Source organism: Quercus suber, unplaced genomic scaffold (assembly GCF_002906115.3).
Source record: "Quercus suber isolate HL8 unplaced genomic scaffold, Cork oak 2.0 scaffold_33, whole genome shotgun sequence".
NCBI classification, from domain to species: domain Eukaryota; kingdom Viridiplantae; phylum Streptophyta; class Magnoliopsida; order Fagales; family Fagaceae; genus Quercus; species Quercus suber.
The window spans coordinates 844,354-857,875 of NW_027069498.1; positions in this window are offsets into that span (position 1 = coordinate 844,354).

Sequence of the window (13,522 nt, forward strand, 5' to 3'; positions counted from 1 at the left end):
AAGAAAAAAAAGGTAACAAAAATTTTTTTTTTTGGGTGAAATGGTATTATTAAATCTTAATTTCTTTGGATGTCTTCAAATGAATTGAGTCCAACCATTCTTTAGGCATAAGTGGTCCTTTACATCAAATGCTTCAGTAAATGTAAGCATGATGGGAAGGTGTAGCATATTTATTGCTCCAAAGCTAAACTTACTATTTAATAATAGTTTTTTTTTGGGGGTGGGGGGGAGAGGGGAGGGGAGGGGTAGATTACCATTTAATAATCTAAACTATATCCATGTAGCATAACCATATTATAAATAATGATTTCTAAGGATAATAAGATCAAAATCATTAACATATTAAAACTAGTTTTTCAGTTTCACATCATCTTATTTAATAAGATAATAAATCTCATGCAATGAATATACACAATGTTCATTGTGCGGCATCCGAACTGTTGGGCCCACTCAGCCCCTAGCCTCCGCTCCGAACGCACAGTCATTGGCCCAATCCTCATTCGCCCTAGGCCCAACCCTCGCTATCGCAGTTCGGGGGGCCGAGCTTCACTACTAAAGTTATGCCTCGGCATATTTTTTTACCGAGCATGTTCGGAGTGTCAGTGAACGGCGCATCGTCTTCATTTGGCTCAAAGAAGGCCCTCTAAGCGCCACTACCTAGCTCTAAACTGAAGTGGGCACCAAGTCCCAAAGCCACCCAAGCCTAGACTCTCACTTACCATCCCCCTGATTGGACCCTCCGTAGCACTAAGCGCGCACCAACTCTGCCGAGTTGCCGACGGGGGTGGGAACCAAGTCCCAAAGCCATCCATACCTGACCTCCCACTTAGAGAAAATCTTACTGGACCCTCTGTTGCACAAACTATGAGAGCATTGATAACCTATGTCTGAGCTGAGCACTATAAATAGGAAGGGAGGATAAGAGAGAATGGTTGGTCAAAAAAGAGGGGGGGAGAACAATGGCAATAGAAAAGTGAAACAGAGAGAATATCCGAGGGGAGGAAGAGGAAGTAGTGTGTTGCCGAGAAAGAGAAAAGCGATCTCATTGAGTCCTTGGTTGGAGAACTACCCATAGTAGGAAATTCAGCCCAACAAACAAATAAGTTGTGAGCCCAAGTAGGGCTGAGCCCATTGGCCTCATTTGCGACCCGCACATTCATATAATATACATAGAGAATTCTATATGCAAATGTGATTTCCTTCAAACCAGTGTATAGGAATCTTTTCCAATTCATTATATGGTAATTTATTATTATTATTTTATAAGAATGTAAAAAAAAAAAAAGTGAAAAAAAAAAAAGGAAATCACATATGACTATATGACATATAAATAATAAGAATTAAAATAAGGGTCACGTTAATGGATATCTTTAGAAAAATTGTTAGTAAATCATTTTAGGAAACTTTTTATATTATTTTTATGGAAAATTAAAAAAACTATCAAAAAATTATTTTTTTTTCTGTTTTTCCATAAAAACTATCCTAAAATGGTTCACTTAACATTTCCCTTAAAACCTTCTCCAAAAAAGAAAGATATTTCCCTTAAAATAATAAATTAAGCATTAAATGTAGCATTTCTGTTAAAATTTAGGAGAACCATTAATGACATTTAACATAATTTTTTATTTCTAATAAAAAAACATATGAAGGGATTCTCAAAAAAATTAAAAAAAAATGGGTAGGCGATTTTCAAAGTCCAAGGGAACATGGGCCCATTATTGCCGCCCTGGTCCCCCTCGCTCTGCCCTCATGCAGGTACAGGTATGAACAAGACATGTATATTTTTCTATGGACATAACAAATTGGGCTAAGAAAAACCCGGTCAATTTTTAAGGCCGAAGAAAAAGCTCAATTTTAGCTTGTATTATATGTATATGAATATATGATGGTGCATCGATCTACGTCAATATGGGTCACTCAGAAAAGCCCAAAGTATGATAATTTGGTAAGAATGAAAGCTCCACAACTTGCATGATTGATATAAAATAAATAATTTTAGTACCATACACTTTCACTCATATTTTTCGTAATTGTCTTTATTGACCGACTATATATGAGTAGTGAAAAAAAAATAGTCATGTAACAGCAACTAAAGGTCAATTACAGTTTACTGCATAAAACAGAAATTTGTGACAAAGAACGTAAAAGTGTGTAGTTGCCGATACTAAACTATTCATAAATAATTATAACTAACGTGTGTTGAGACCGACCTTGAACAAATTTGGATACAAACGTGAGTCAGTCAATAGACTCAAAAAAAAAAAAAAAAAAAAAAAACCTGGGCCCTTAACAACGACCATCTAACATTTTACCCACACCAGGTCCCACCTTTTCTTTTCAGCCTCCTTAAATCAAAGACTTTCTCATATTTAGGTCACCATGAAAATGATCCCATTTTACAGAAATTTATACTACCTTAAAAAATAATTACAAAAAGTCACAAAAAATATATTTAAGTGGCCATCAAAAATGTGTATCAAAATCTATCGTATCTATAAATAATAAAAATCAAGATTGGTTTCATAATAAGAGAAAAAGAGAAGGGGTTTAACTAAAACATTTATTTTTGTTGACATATTTTGTAAACTAACGTATGCAGATTTGAACAAATGCTAAAGTGTTGCAATATATATTATTTATTATAGAATAGAATTAGAACAAGTAACACAAAAGAAATATATAAAAATAAAAAAAAAATCTATCATATCTAAAAAAAATATTTTAAAAGTAAAGATAATCAAGTGTGATTTCATAATTAGAGAAAAAAAGAAGAAAAGAGTTTAACTAAAACCAAGTACGGATCTAGGATTTCAAGCTAGAGGGGATTGGAGTATAAAAAAAAAAAATCCAAATAGGCATCCATATAGTATTAACAAATTATAAATACACAAAATTATTATTTCTTAATACATTAAAATGCAATTATCTACCAACAAAAACAAAAAAAAAAAAAACAAAACAAAGAAGTTTTTTTTTTTTTTTAAATACTAGGCTAGTAAGGATTTTTTTTTTTTTTTTTTTTTGAAGTTAGAGCATTCACAGTAATGACGCTAAAAAATTTAGCTTTTAGCACCTCAAAAAACTAATTTATCTATATTACCACATCACTTTACAATACACCCAACATAAAATGTTCTATTATTTTTACCACTTTATTTAAAATAATATTAACAACCTATTAAAATAATAAAGGAAGAGAGAGAATTTGAGTTTTTTTAATTGAAGGTAGAGAGATAATTTTAACAAAATATTGTATTTTATTTTTAGCAACATGTTATAGTAAACTGGTATTTATACCAATTTATTGTAGTTGTAAAACTTAGCTTTAACTTCTCCAATAACATATGATTTTTTGGTTCTTTGGTGGTAAAATAGTTTATATATATATATATATAAAATACAATTACTATAGTGAATATTTTTATTGTTTTTGTTAAGTATTTGGATTGGATAGTTGCTACTTGAAAGATGGCCTAAGGTTTTTGTGGGTACCTTAGGCATGCAAGGCAACGTCCTAGGCATGCATGGTAACGTCCTAAGCCGTCCTCGGCATGCATAGCAACGTCCTAGGCATGCTTGGCAACATCCTCGGACGGAGTCCTATGAGTCCCACATCGAAAGAAACCCCCCCCCCCCCCCCGCTGGCTGCCTTATAAGCTGTGAAGCGTAGTGTACCACTAGAACTCTGAGAGTTCTAGTGGTACACTACTCCCTTGGTACACTACTCCCTTCGCTTCACAGCTTATAAGGCAGCAAGTGGGGGGGGGGGGTTTCCTTTGATGTGGGACTCCTAGGACTCCGTCCGAGGACGTTGCCAAGCATGCCTAGGATGTTGCAAAGCATGCCTAGGACGGCCTAAGACGTTGACATTCATGCCTAGGACATTGCCTTGCATGCCTAAGGTACCCACAGTTTTGGACTACCAAAATGATGTATATAATTTGTAAAAAAAAAAAGAAAAAAGAATTGGACTAAGGGAGCCTGGCCCTAACATATTTTGTGAACTAATGTATGTGGTTTTGAACAAATGCTAAAGTGATGCAATATATATTATTTATTATATATAGAATAGAATTGGAACAAGTAACACAAAAGATATTGAGAAGACCAAGTGAGGAATATGAACTTTAAAGAATGATATTTATAACTAGATACGTATATCTTTTTTTGTGTTGTTTTTTTTTTTCCACAATCTTCTGTCATCTATCTACTAAAGGAATTGCAAAAGGAAAGTGGCAATTTAAGGTTGAAACTTCATTTTTTTGCTGAATAATTTAAGGTTGCAACTTGAAAGGTGTTTACTTCTTCTAGATCATTCAACACTAAAAAAGTGTTATTTCTACATCCTCTCTTTCTCTTTCACATTATTGAAATTCCACATCACAAATGTTGCTTTCGACTTATCTTTAAAAGAGGTGTAGAATTAAAGCAACTCTCTTTGGTGTTAAAATAGCATCATCCATTCGAAATTTACTAACAACATATATAGATTCATCATTGTTAAACACGTAAATTTAGAGCAAAGCAACACTTTCATATCTCTTTAAAATTTCTCACCTCGTGAGATAGGAGTTTAGAAACTAATTATTTTGACATAGCTTCACCTCTGCAAAACTTCAGAGCAAAATGATAAACTTTTATGTGTCTTTTGAAAATTCTAACCACTCGCGAGAGAACCAATAAGTAATACTTTTAAGTATGAAAAATAGTTCCACTTAAGTATTGCGAAGATACCAACAATAACATCACCATTTTTCAATAATATTACCAAATTAAACTACCACATGTTTTCACACATATTTTGTTACAACTGTCTCACGTGGCAAACTATAAATGGTAGAGAAAAAACCGTAAGTTTATGTGATAGTAACAGACAACCAATTGTACAATCTGCTATATAAGATTATTGTAGCAAAGTACGTGTAAAAATGTGTGGTACTAATATTATTGACTCCATTTTTTTTCCAGGTCTTATTGTATCTATCATGGTTGCATTCATGGACCCCCCAAATTAGTAATTATTGAAGGTGATTGTGATGGATAGTCAGTCTATTGAATCTTTTTTTTTTTTTTGAGGTATCCAAATATTCCAAAAGATGACTGACTCCAGCTATTTCAGATCAAGTGATTCAAGTAAGGAATATGAACTTTAAAGCAAGGGAGTCGATACCATACTGTACTGGCCGGTGCAGCTGGTATATTCCTTACCGGAGCTTAAAACAGTACAGAAACACATGTGTTTCGTTCTAGTTCAAATACCGGGTTGTTCTGGCTATACCGGACAAAATATCATGCTTCAGCCAAAAAAATCATACCGGAGCGGAACATGACTTTCATATCAAAAGGAAAGAAAAAATTTCAGATCCAGTATCTCTCTCCTCCTTCAGTAACTTATTAACTTACAGTCTCTCACTATGTTACTGTCGCCGCTAGAAAGTCACCACCACATTGCCGGAATCCCATTTTGCCAATCTTCTTCTAAGAAGAAGATCCAGGGTTTTTTTCTAGGGGGGGTCAGTATTAGCGGAGCTAGGAATTTATCGTGGGTAAGAAAGTAAAAAATAAAATAACTAATTTTTTTTTCTTTACATACCACTTCCATACATTTTAGCATATAATATAACTATATTTTACAATAGTCTAAAAAATTATTAATAATTTAAAGATTAGTAAGACAACAACTATTGAATACATAAACAAATAGAATTAAATAACTAATCATACATTCTTTTAAAACAACTAATCATACATTTAATAAAATACAAATGTAGAAAAAAAGTGCAGGAAAATTAATTTCATTCTGTTGTAAATGCCAAAGTAAGCCAAAGTCTGAGAGGGAAAGTTTTTTTTTTTTTTTTTTTAATGAATAAGTTAAATTTTGAATTTTCTTTTATTTCTTATAAAATTAAATATTTTAAGAGTGTTGCTATTGATACAACACTTTCACAAAAATTTTACAAAAAAATCTAGATGGTAGGTAAAAAAAGTTATGTTAGTTGTAGGTTTAAATAAAAGCCAATTACAACTTACTACTTAATTTTCATTGTGAAATTATTATGAAAATATTGTGAAAATAGTACTAAGATGATCATATTTAAGTTAATTTCAGTTGGATTTTAAGGAAAAAAAAAATTAGGGTCAAGGTGTTTAAAATTTTATTTTAGAAGAGTCAAAACAAAAACAAAAATTTAAAATCTTTTATATAAAATTGCTTTTGTTGGGGGCAGGCCAGGGGGTTCATTTGAACCCCCTGGGCTGTGTTTAACGCCGCCCCTGTTCTTCTCCTCCCGCTTCTTCTTCTTTGTTAAATAATCCAGACCCTCTTTCTTCAGTTCTTGGCTTTTGTTTTGTTTTGTTTTGTTTGTCTGTCTTTTCAGTTTCTTTTGTTTTGTATTTTTTATTTTATGTGCTATCTTTACTTCTAACTTCAGCAGTTCAGCCCCTTTATTATTATTAATTTATTTGAATAAAATAATTTATACGTATATGTTTTTTTATTGTTTTGCGTGTCTAACACCCACTCACGTGAACATGAATTCAATCTTATCTTCCTTCTATTAAAATTTTTATTTATTTCTCATTTAATATGCTTTATAAATTAATTATTTTCATTTATATATATATATATATTCGACCTCCTTTAATCACTTCACACCAAAAAAAAAAAAAAAAAAAAAAAAAAAGCTCTATGCATTCCTGGAACCAGATCAATCTTAACACATCTTGCTCGTTTGCTTGTTCACTATTCTAAAGATGGCAAGCTTTTGACATGAAATTAATTGACTAAATCAAGCATTTTGTCCCCTCCATGGCTTTCACAAATAATTGAAATAAAGTCTACTACCAACAGTAATAACACAGTTTATGGTCGCCCCCCCTTCTTGTTCATCAAAAAAAAAAATAAGACAGTTTATGGGTTCAAGGCCCTACATAGTCAAAGAAGTATATCTTTCTAAAATTATATAAAACTTGACCTTTGGGTATATATGCGACATATGGTCAGGACTAAATTCCATTTTATTAACTCATAAACCCCATCAATAATTATGTTTAAAACTTTGACTTCATTTATAAGAAAGCAACAATGTCACGAATGGCTGTCATGTATTACATCAATCATAGTGATATATTAATTTAGAATCTAAAACATCGGAGTCACATTGATTTGAAATATACCATTCAATATAATTTTCAATTACAGTGTAATATGATTGCTCAAATGGGCTAATAGATCCCCGGATTCATGGCAATGATAGTTTGAGACCATTAGCACCAATGGTGTCTCGTCAAAATGCGCCATTTATTCTAGGCCTAAAGATTTGGGTACAAGATGAAACCTACCTCAAGTTGTTTTTGACCTATTTATATTAATTAATCACTTTTAATTTAGTGGATATGGTGAATCAAAGAAGGCAATACTCTAAAAAATTAATAATTTTCCCATTATCCAATATGTGCATTATTTTTCTCATTATATATTAGTGTTCTTGTAAGTTCTATGTGTTGTAAGAGAGATAATGTTTGTGTAGATACACAAGATATATATTTATACAAAACAAATATTTATGCTTGTTTTGTTTGACTTAGACCATTTACATCAAACAATGTAAAATAGAAAAATATATCAATTTTATATATTTAAACCCCAAAATCACTTACATTGGTCAAGTTAAAAATGTGTAAATTTGTGAAGTTGCTACCGTAACCGTGTAAATTTACATAACCACTATTCATTTTATATTTAATGTTTTATTCTTTCTTTACGTATTCCAATAATGAAAGAAGAGAGTAGATGGTAGTTATTATGTGTAAAAAAAAAAGTAAAACAATTAAAAAAAGAAAATTAATATTTTAATGAAATGTAGTATAAAATAGATAATACGATGTGGAGAAAATTTTTAGGCATTTCCAAAGTACAGAAAAATGATGTTCTATCCTCTTACATTTATGATGGACCCTGTTATAAATTTAATAAGCATACCCCACCAAAAGAGAGAGCACTATTCTTTGTGTTTTATGAGTACCTAAGAATTACTTTATAATATGAGATATTTTGAAAAATGAGTACGTAAAATACAAAAAATAGATTTTTATACTAAAATATATAGAAATTTTGCACGAACGAATGTGAATACCCTTATTTAGCCTATATGTTTATGTACAATTATTTTTAAATCTTAATAAATAACATAAATATATGCTATATCATGCTTATTTTAAATGATTTACTTTGCTTAAAATGTTGAACTAGACCAAAATACAATTGTACAAGAAACGAATAAGTTGTACATAAACAAATAAATTAAATAAGAAATTAAGCAGTCTCATAGTATTTTATTCATGATGAATTTTATAATATGTCATGTGGTCATGGCCGTAATGTTTTTAAAATAAAAACACTGATTTGATCCATCAGTTTCTTTCTTTAGCTTTCGAGATATGGGGCATGACTTTATGACCTTTTGTGACTTGAACTTGTGGGGTCATGGTGTCAAATCATAGGATTTGATGTTGCATATTGCATCCCCCTCAACTGTACTCCATTGGAGAGCACATTTTTCATTAGCCTATAGCAGGACATCTTCAGATGGAGCATAATATGAAAATACCAGTTCATCAAAAAAAAAAAAAAAATGAAAATACCAATAGCCTTTCCTTTTATTATTTGGGAGGTATTCTTAAATCTTATTGCCTTGGATATCTTCATATTAAATCTTAGTTGCTTTGTGAGGTATTTTTTATGTGTGAGGGATTTTTTTTTTTTAGAGATAATTAAAACATGCTGCTAATTTCGCAGCTCGAACCCTATCCCCCTAAACTCCCAAGCACTTTATGCATGTGTAAGGGATTATTAAATCTTATTTGTGAGGTATTATAAAATTATTCATATTTATTAAATCACATAACTCATTACATTATTTTAAATTGTCACGTGAATTCAAATATGTCATGTGATTAAAAGTAGATGTTAATGGTGTTTTAACTTTTAATCACCACAAAATAGGTTATAGGAATTTTTCTCTAAATCAGTTTTGAAATAAACTCTATCCATGTGATTTAATGCAAATGAAAAATGAAATTTGTAAAAAGTAAAACTAGGGTAGAGGAACACAATATTTTTCACAATTGTTAACATTTATTAATTGTGATTTGAATAATATCTAGTGATCTCCCATCATATGAAAGATATGTTGAAAATGAAGGCAAACTAAATAATAAGATGAATATTGTAGAAGAACCCAACATTGCTAAATGATTCGCATTAAGAAAAAGGTGTCACATAACCAAACTATAAATTCATTTATTTATAGAAGCGTTAAATTGAATTGGATTAAACTGATAAAAGTGAGAGAATTATACAAATAATTCAGAAGTGGTTGTTATTCATTATAATTTAAGTTCAGCAATGAGTTATTATAAACTTGTCTATTTCACATTAGATTAAACATAATCCCAAAATATATCTAATTAGTATTAATTAGGGATATGTTAGAACCATGTTTAGTATATATCTACTTGCATTTTCTTTTTCTTTTTCTTTTTTTATAAAATTGTAACTGTAGATAATTGTCTGGTGTAAACATAAGACTGCCAAACCCAAGACCCGCGGTGGCCCATAGCGATTTGAATCCCACCCACCCAAAGCCTTCACGCCAATTTGTGCCACACCAATCTGAAGCCCAAACGCCAATATTAAGAGAAAGGAGAAGCTTTCACCATGAGAGGGAGAAAGAGAGGTGAAAATAAAGAAAGTCTAAAAGTGAGAAGAAGAGAGAGAGAGCGTGAGATTAAAAAACTAATTTTTTCTTTACAATCCCATAAATAGTTAGGTTGAATATATGCAACCTCACTATAGCCGGGATATAAAAATTTTTGGGTTTACATACCCGGATAGAGCATGAATTTAAAGGTTTAGTTGCTAAAATAACAATTAGGGGATGTTTACATCACAATGCTAGTGCCCTTAGAGCATCATAGTGAGGAAAGTCAATTTAGCAACCAATTCTCCAAAACTGTGGCTACAACAAAGCAACTAAACTTAAAAAAATTTAACTTTGAGCTAGCAACCCACTGTAACTCAAAACTCAAAATAAAAAATAATATTTTAATATAGAGTGCTAAAAAAAGTAATTTAATGTATTGATGGTTGTAGTTGTTGGTTATTGTATAAAGTGTAACGCCCCAAAATCATAAGCAATAAAAGTCTATTTAATCTGAATAATCCATAAAAATATTAAATAAAAGAAACTAGCAACCTTGAATCTCATCACAAAAGTCAGAGCTCTAATTCACCAAATACAAAACATCCTCAAAATAATTCTCCAATACAATGTTTAATGCCATAAAATAAAAATAAAATCCTCAGTTCTACAAAAATAGTTCGTAACTGCTGTCTCCCAAGAATCTCTACTCTAGTAATCCCTCTAATGTATCTGTAATGGGAAATAAAGGGAGGTGAGATAACTCAATAAGTGGAATTCACTAACATTGGAGTGTGGGAACAAACCTTCAATAAATAATTCTTACAGCAATTTCATAAATTGTAACTCATCAATATTTATCATCAATATTTCACATAAAAAAAAATAATATCTTTATATTGTAAGCCATCATAATATATATCTCAATACCATCACATACACAATTTCCTAGGCTTTACTCGTGGTCAACGTTTACGCCCCGTTGACAGGGTTGTGCTGTCCCCTTTTCTGGAACTGGAACCTCCTTTTCATCCCCTTTCTTAAGGATGGCTCCTTTGGAACCTAAAGGTGCACTCTCTTGCCAATGAGCTTCCTTTTTGGATCCTCAATAGTATACTCCCTTGCTAAGGAGCTATCAAATGTACACTGTCCCTTTTTCTGGGACCGTCCCTTGCTAAGGACTAGCTGCAGTATGATTGTCCCTTACTAAAGGTGCACTCCCTTGCTAAGGAGCTTCCTTTTTGGATCCTCAATAGTATACTCCCTTGCTAAGGAGCTATCAAATGTGCACTGTCCCCTTTTCTGGGACTGTCCCTTGCTAAAGACTAGCTGCAGTATGATTGTCCCTTGCTAAGGACTAATACAATATTGAGCTTTTAATCACGGCTTGCCATAGGTTTTCAAAACATATACAAGATGCTCACATAAATAATCCATTCAAGATGCTCACAAAAATAATCCATTCATAATTCTTGAAAATATAAGGATATATATACCCATACAAATTAAATAAATTTAAGTTGTCCCACAAGTTTTTCATAAGACGAGTAGTCAATGTGCACATCAAGCATTTATAAAATATCAATTATATATATAATATCAACATATTTCTTTGATATAAAATAGTTTAATAATCAACACTATTTGGGAAAACCCCCAAAATTAGTAAACACCACTTACCTCTTAGTTGCAAAAATAAAAGTAATCAACCTCTCTTGAATCACAACAATTCAGTAGAATTAGAACCTAGCAACACCAAAAATAGGTTCATCAATACACAATTTCTCACTTAAAAATCTATTTTCACACTTAAACGGTTTAGTCCTAGACAATATAGATATATCTAAAATTCTTCATTTATTCACCTAACTATCCAATTTACTATTGGAAGTCACGTATTGCCTTAATTTGTTGCTTAGCATTCCCTCTTGATGCCACTGGATGTCCATGGACTCTAACATTATATATATATATATATATATATTCAACTCAACATTGAAAGCAAACATGGCAAAACGGGCAGATCGGGTCAGGTCAATCGAGTTGTGGGTCGGGTCGGGTTGACCCGTATTTTTTACATGAATTTTTTATTTATTTTTTATTTATAAAGAAAACAACATGTATTTGCCATTTGGAAAGTTATTTAACAAATTACTTGATGTAAAATGCATTATTTTGAATTCACCACTTATATTAAGAATAAACTCAGTTGAACTTATTAATACTTATTCAATAATTTTAAATTATACAAATCCTAACATTGTTATCTAAAACAAAATAATACAAAGATAAGTAAAACAAATACACAAGTTTTATTTCTACACAATATCAACATTCCAAAATATAAAACAAAATTCCAAATAACTTATTGGATAACTCATTTGATAAAGAATAAAAACATATAAGAAATTTACAATCTTGAAAATTAATTTTATAATCTATTATCAATTGTAGTTCGCACTCTATTTCAATTAAGACATACATTAAAGTTTGATTGCTTACTTATTTATACATGGTCTCTTTTATGAATATCATATCATTGTTAAGCAATACACACTCTAGGAAATATCATAATTTATTTTGAAAAGTCGTTTATTTTGGACATAAATTGTTAAAAAAATAGGTCTAAGCATTCATAATTTATGCTTGTAGGGTCAATCTTCATAGCCCAAGCCCAAAAGGTATGGGTTAAAGGCCCAACGAACTCAGGACAATGAATTTGTAGAGAGTGGGCGAAAGAGCTGGGCAGGTTATGAATTAAAAAATGGTTGGCTAAGGTACTTAAGGTGGTGACAACATGAAATTATGCTTGAACAACTCCATGAATGAATGTCCGAAGAGATGTTTTATTGAGTGAACAGTAATTACAACATTCAGAGCTACAGTAAAGTTTTTCTTTCTCCTCTCTTCTCTTTCTCCTCTCTCTTTATCAGGAACCATTCTTCTTTATATAGCACCCTTTCCCATCATCTCCATCGTCCACCTGTTCTTCATCTGTGTATCTACTTCAGTACATGTCACGTCATGTGTCTACTTTAGTTCTTTGTGAGTGGCGGTAGCTGAAATTACACTGTTCAGGGGTCTTCTCCACATAAATGCGGCCAGAAAAACTGTTACAGTGCATTAAATACGGTGGTAACAGCTTTTCCTTTAGATATTTCTTCGTTCTGATCATATCCAGACCTACTCAAAACTTATCATTATCATTGGGGTTGCCAGGAAGATCATTCGAACCTTCCATACGTCTGATTGATCAAGGCTATTTGTAACCGAGGAGTAAGACATCTTCGAACCAGTAGTAACCTCTTCGGACAGTACTCCCCCTCTACTTTTGGGCTTCCTGCCTTCAGATGGATTGTCCCAACCAATTATTGCTCTTCGGAAATATAATACTCCTCAACATAGCGCCTCAGGCCCACTAAATAGCTCTGGGTTTTTACCCCCCACAATGCTAATTTGATACTTTGGCTTTACTATTTTCACACTTGTGAATGTTTCTCACACATGTCTACAATTTTAAATCTATGTTTTTAACTCTACTGTAACCAGATTATCTTAGCATGTACTTTACTATTTGATATTTAAAAATCTTTATTCATTACAGAATGCTTAACCATTTATTTATCATTTAATTTGCATGCAGTTATGTAAATGTATCAATTGTTTCCTTAAAGTTCACAACAAACAATTAAACCAATATTGTCTTAATTTTACTATTTTTTTTTTACAAAAAAAAAAGTTTTAAAAAAAGGGTTCAAGTTCGGGTCGGGTCAGGTTGACCCACAAAAAATACGGGTCGGATCACGGGTCAACCTGTTTTT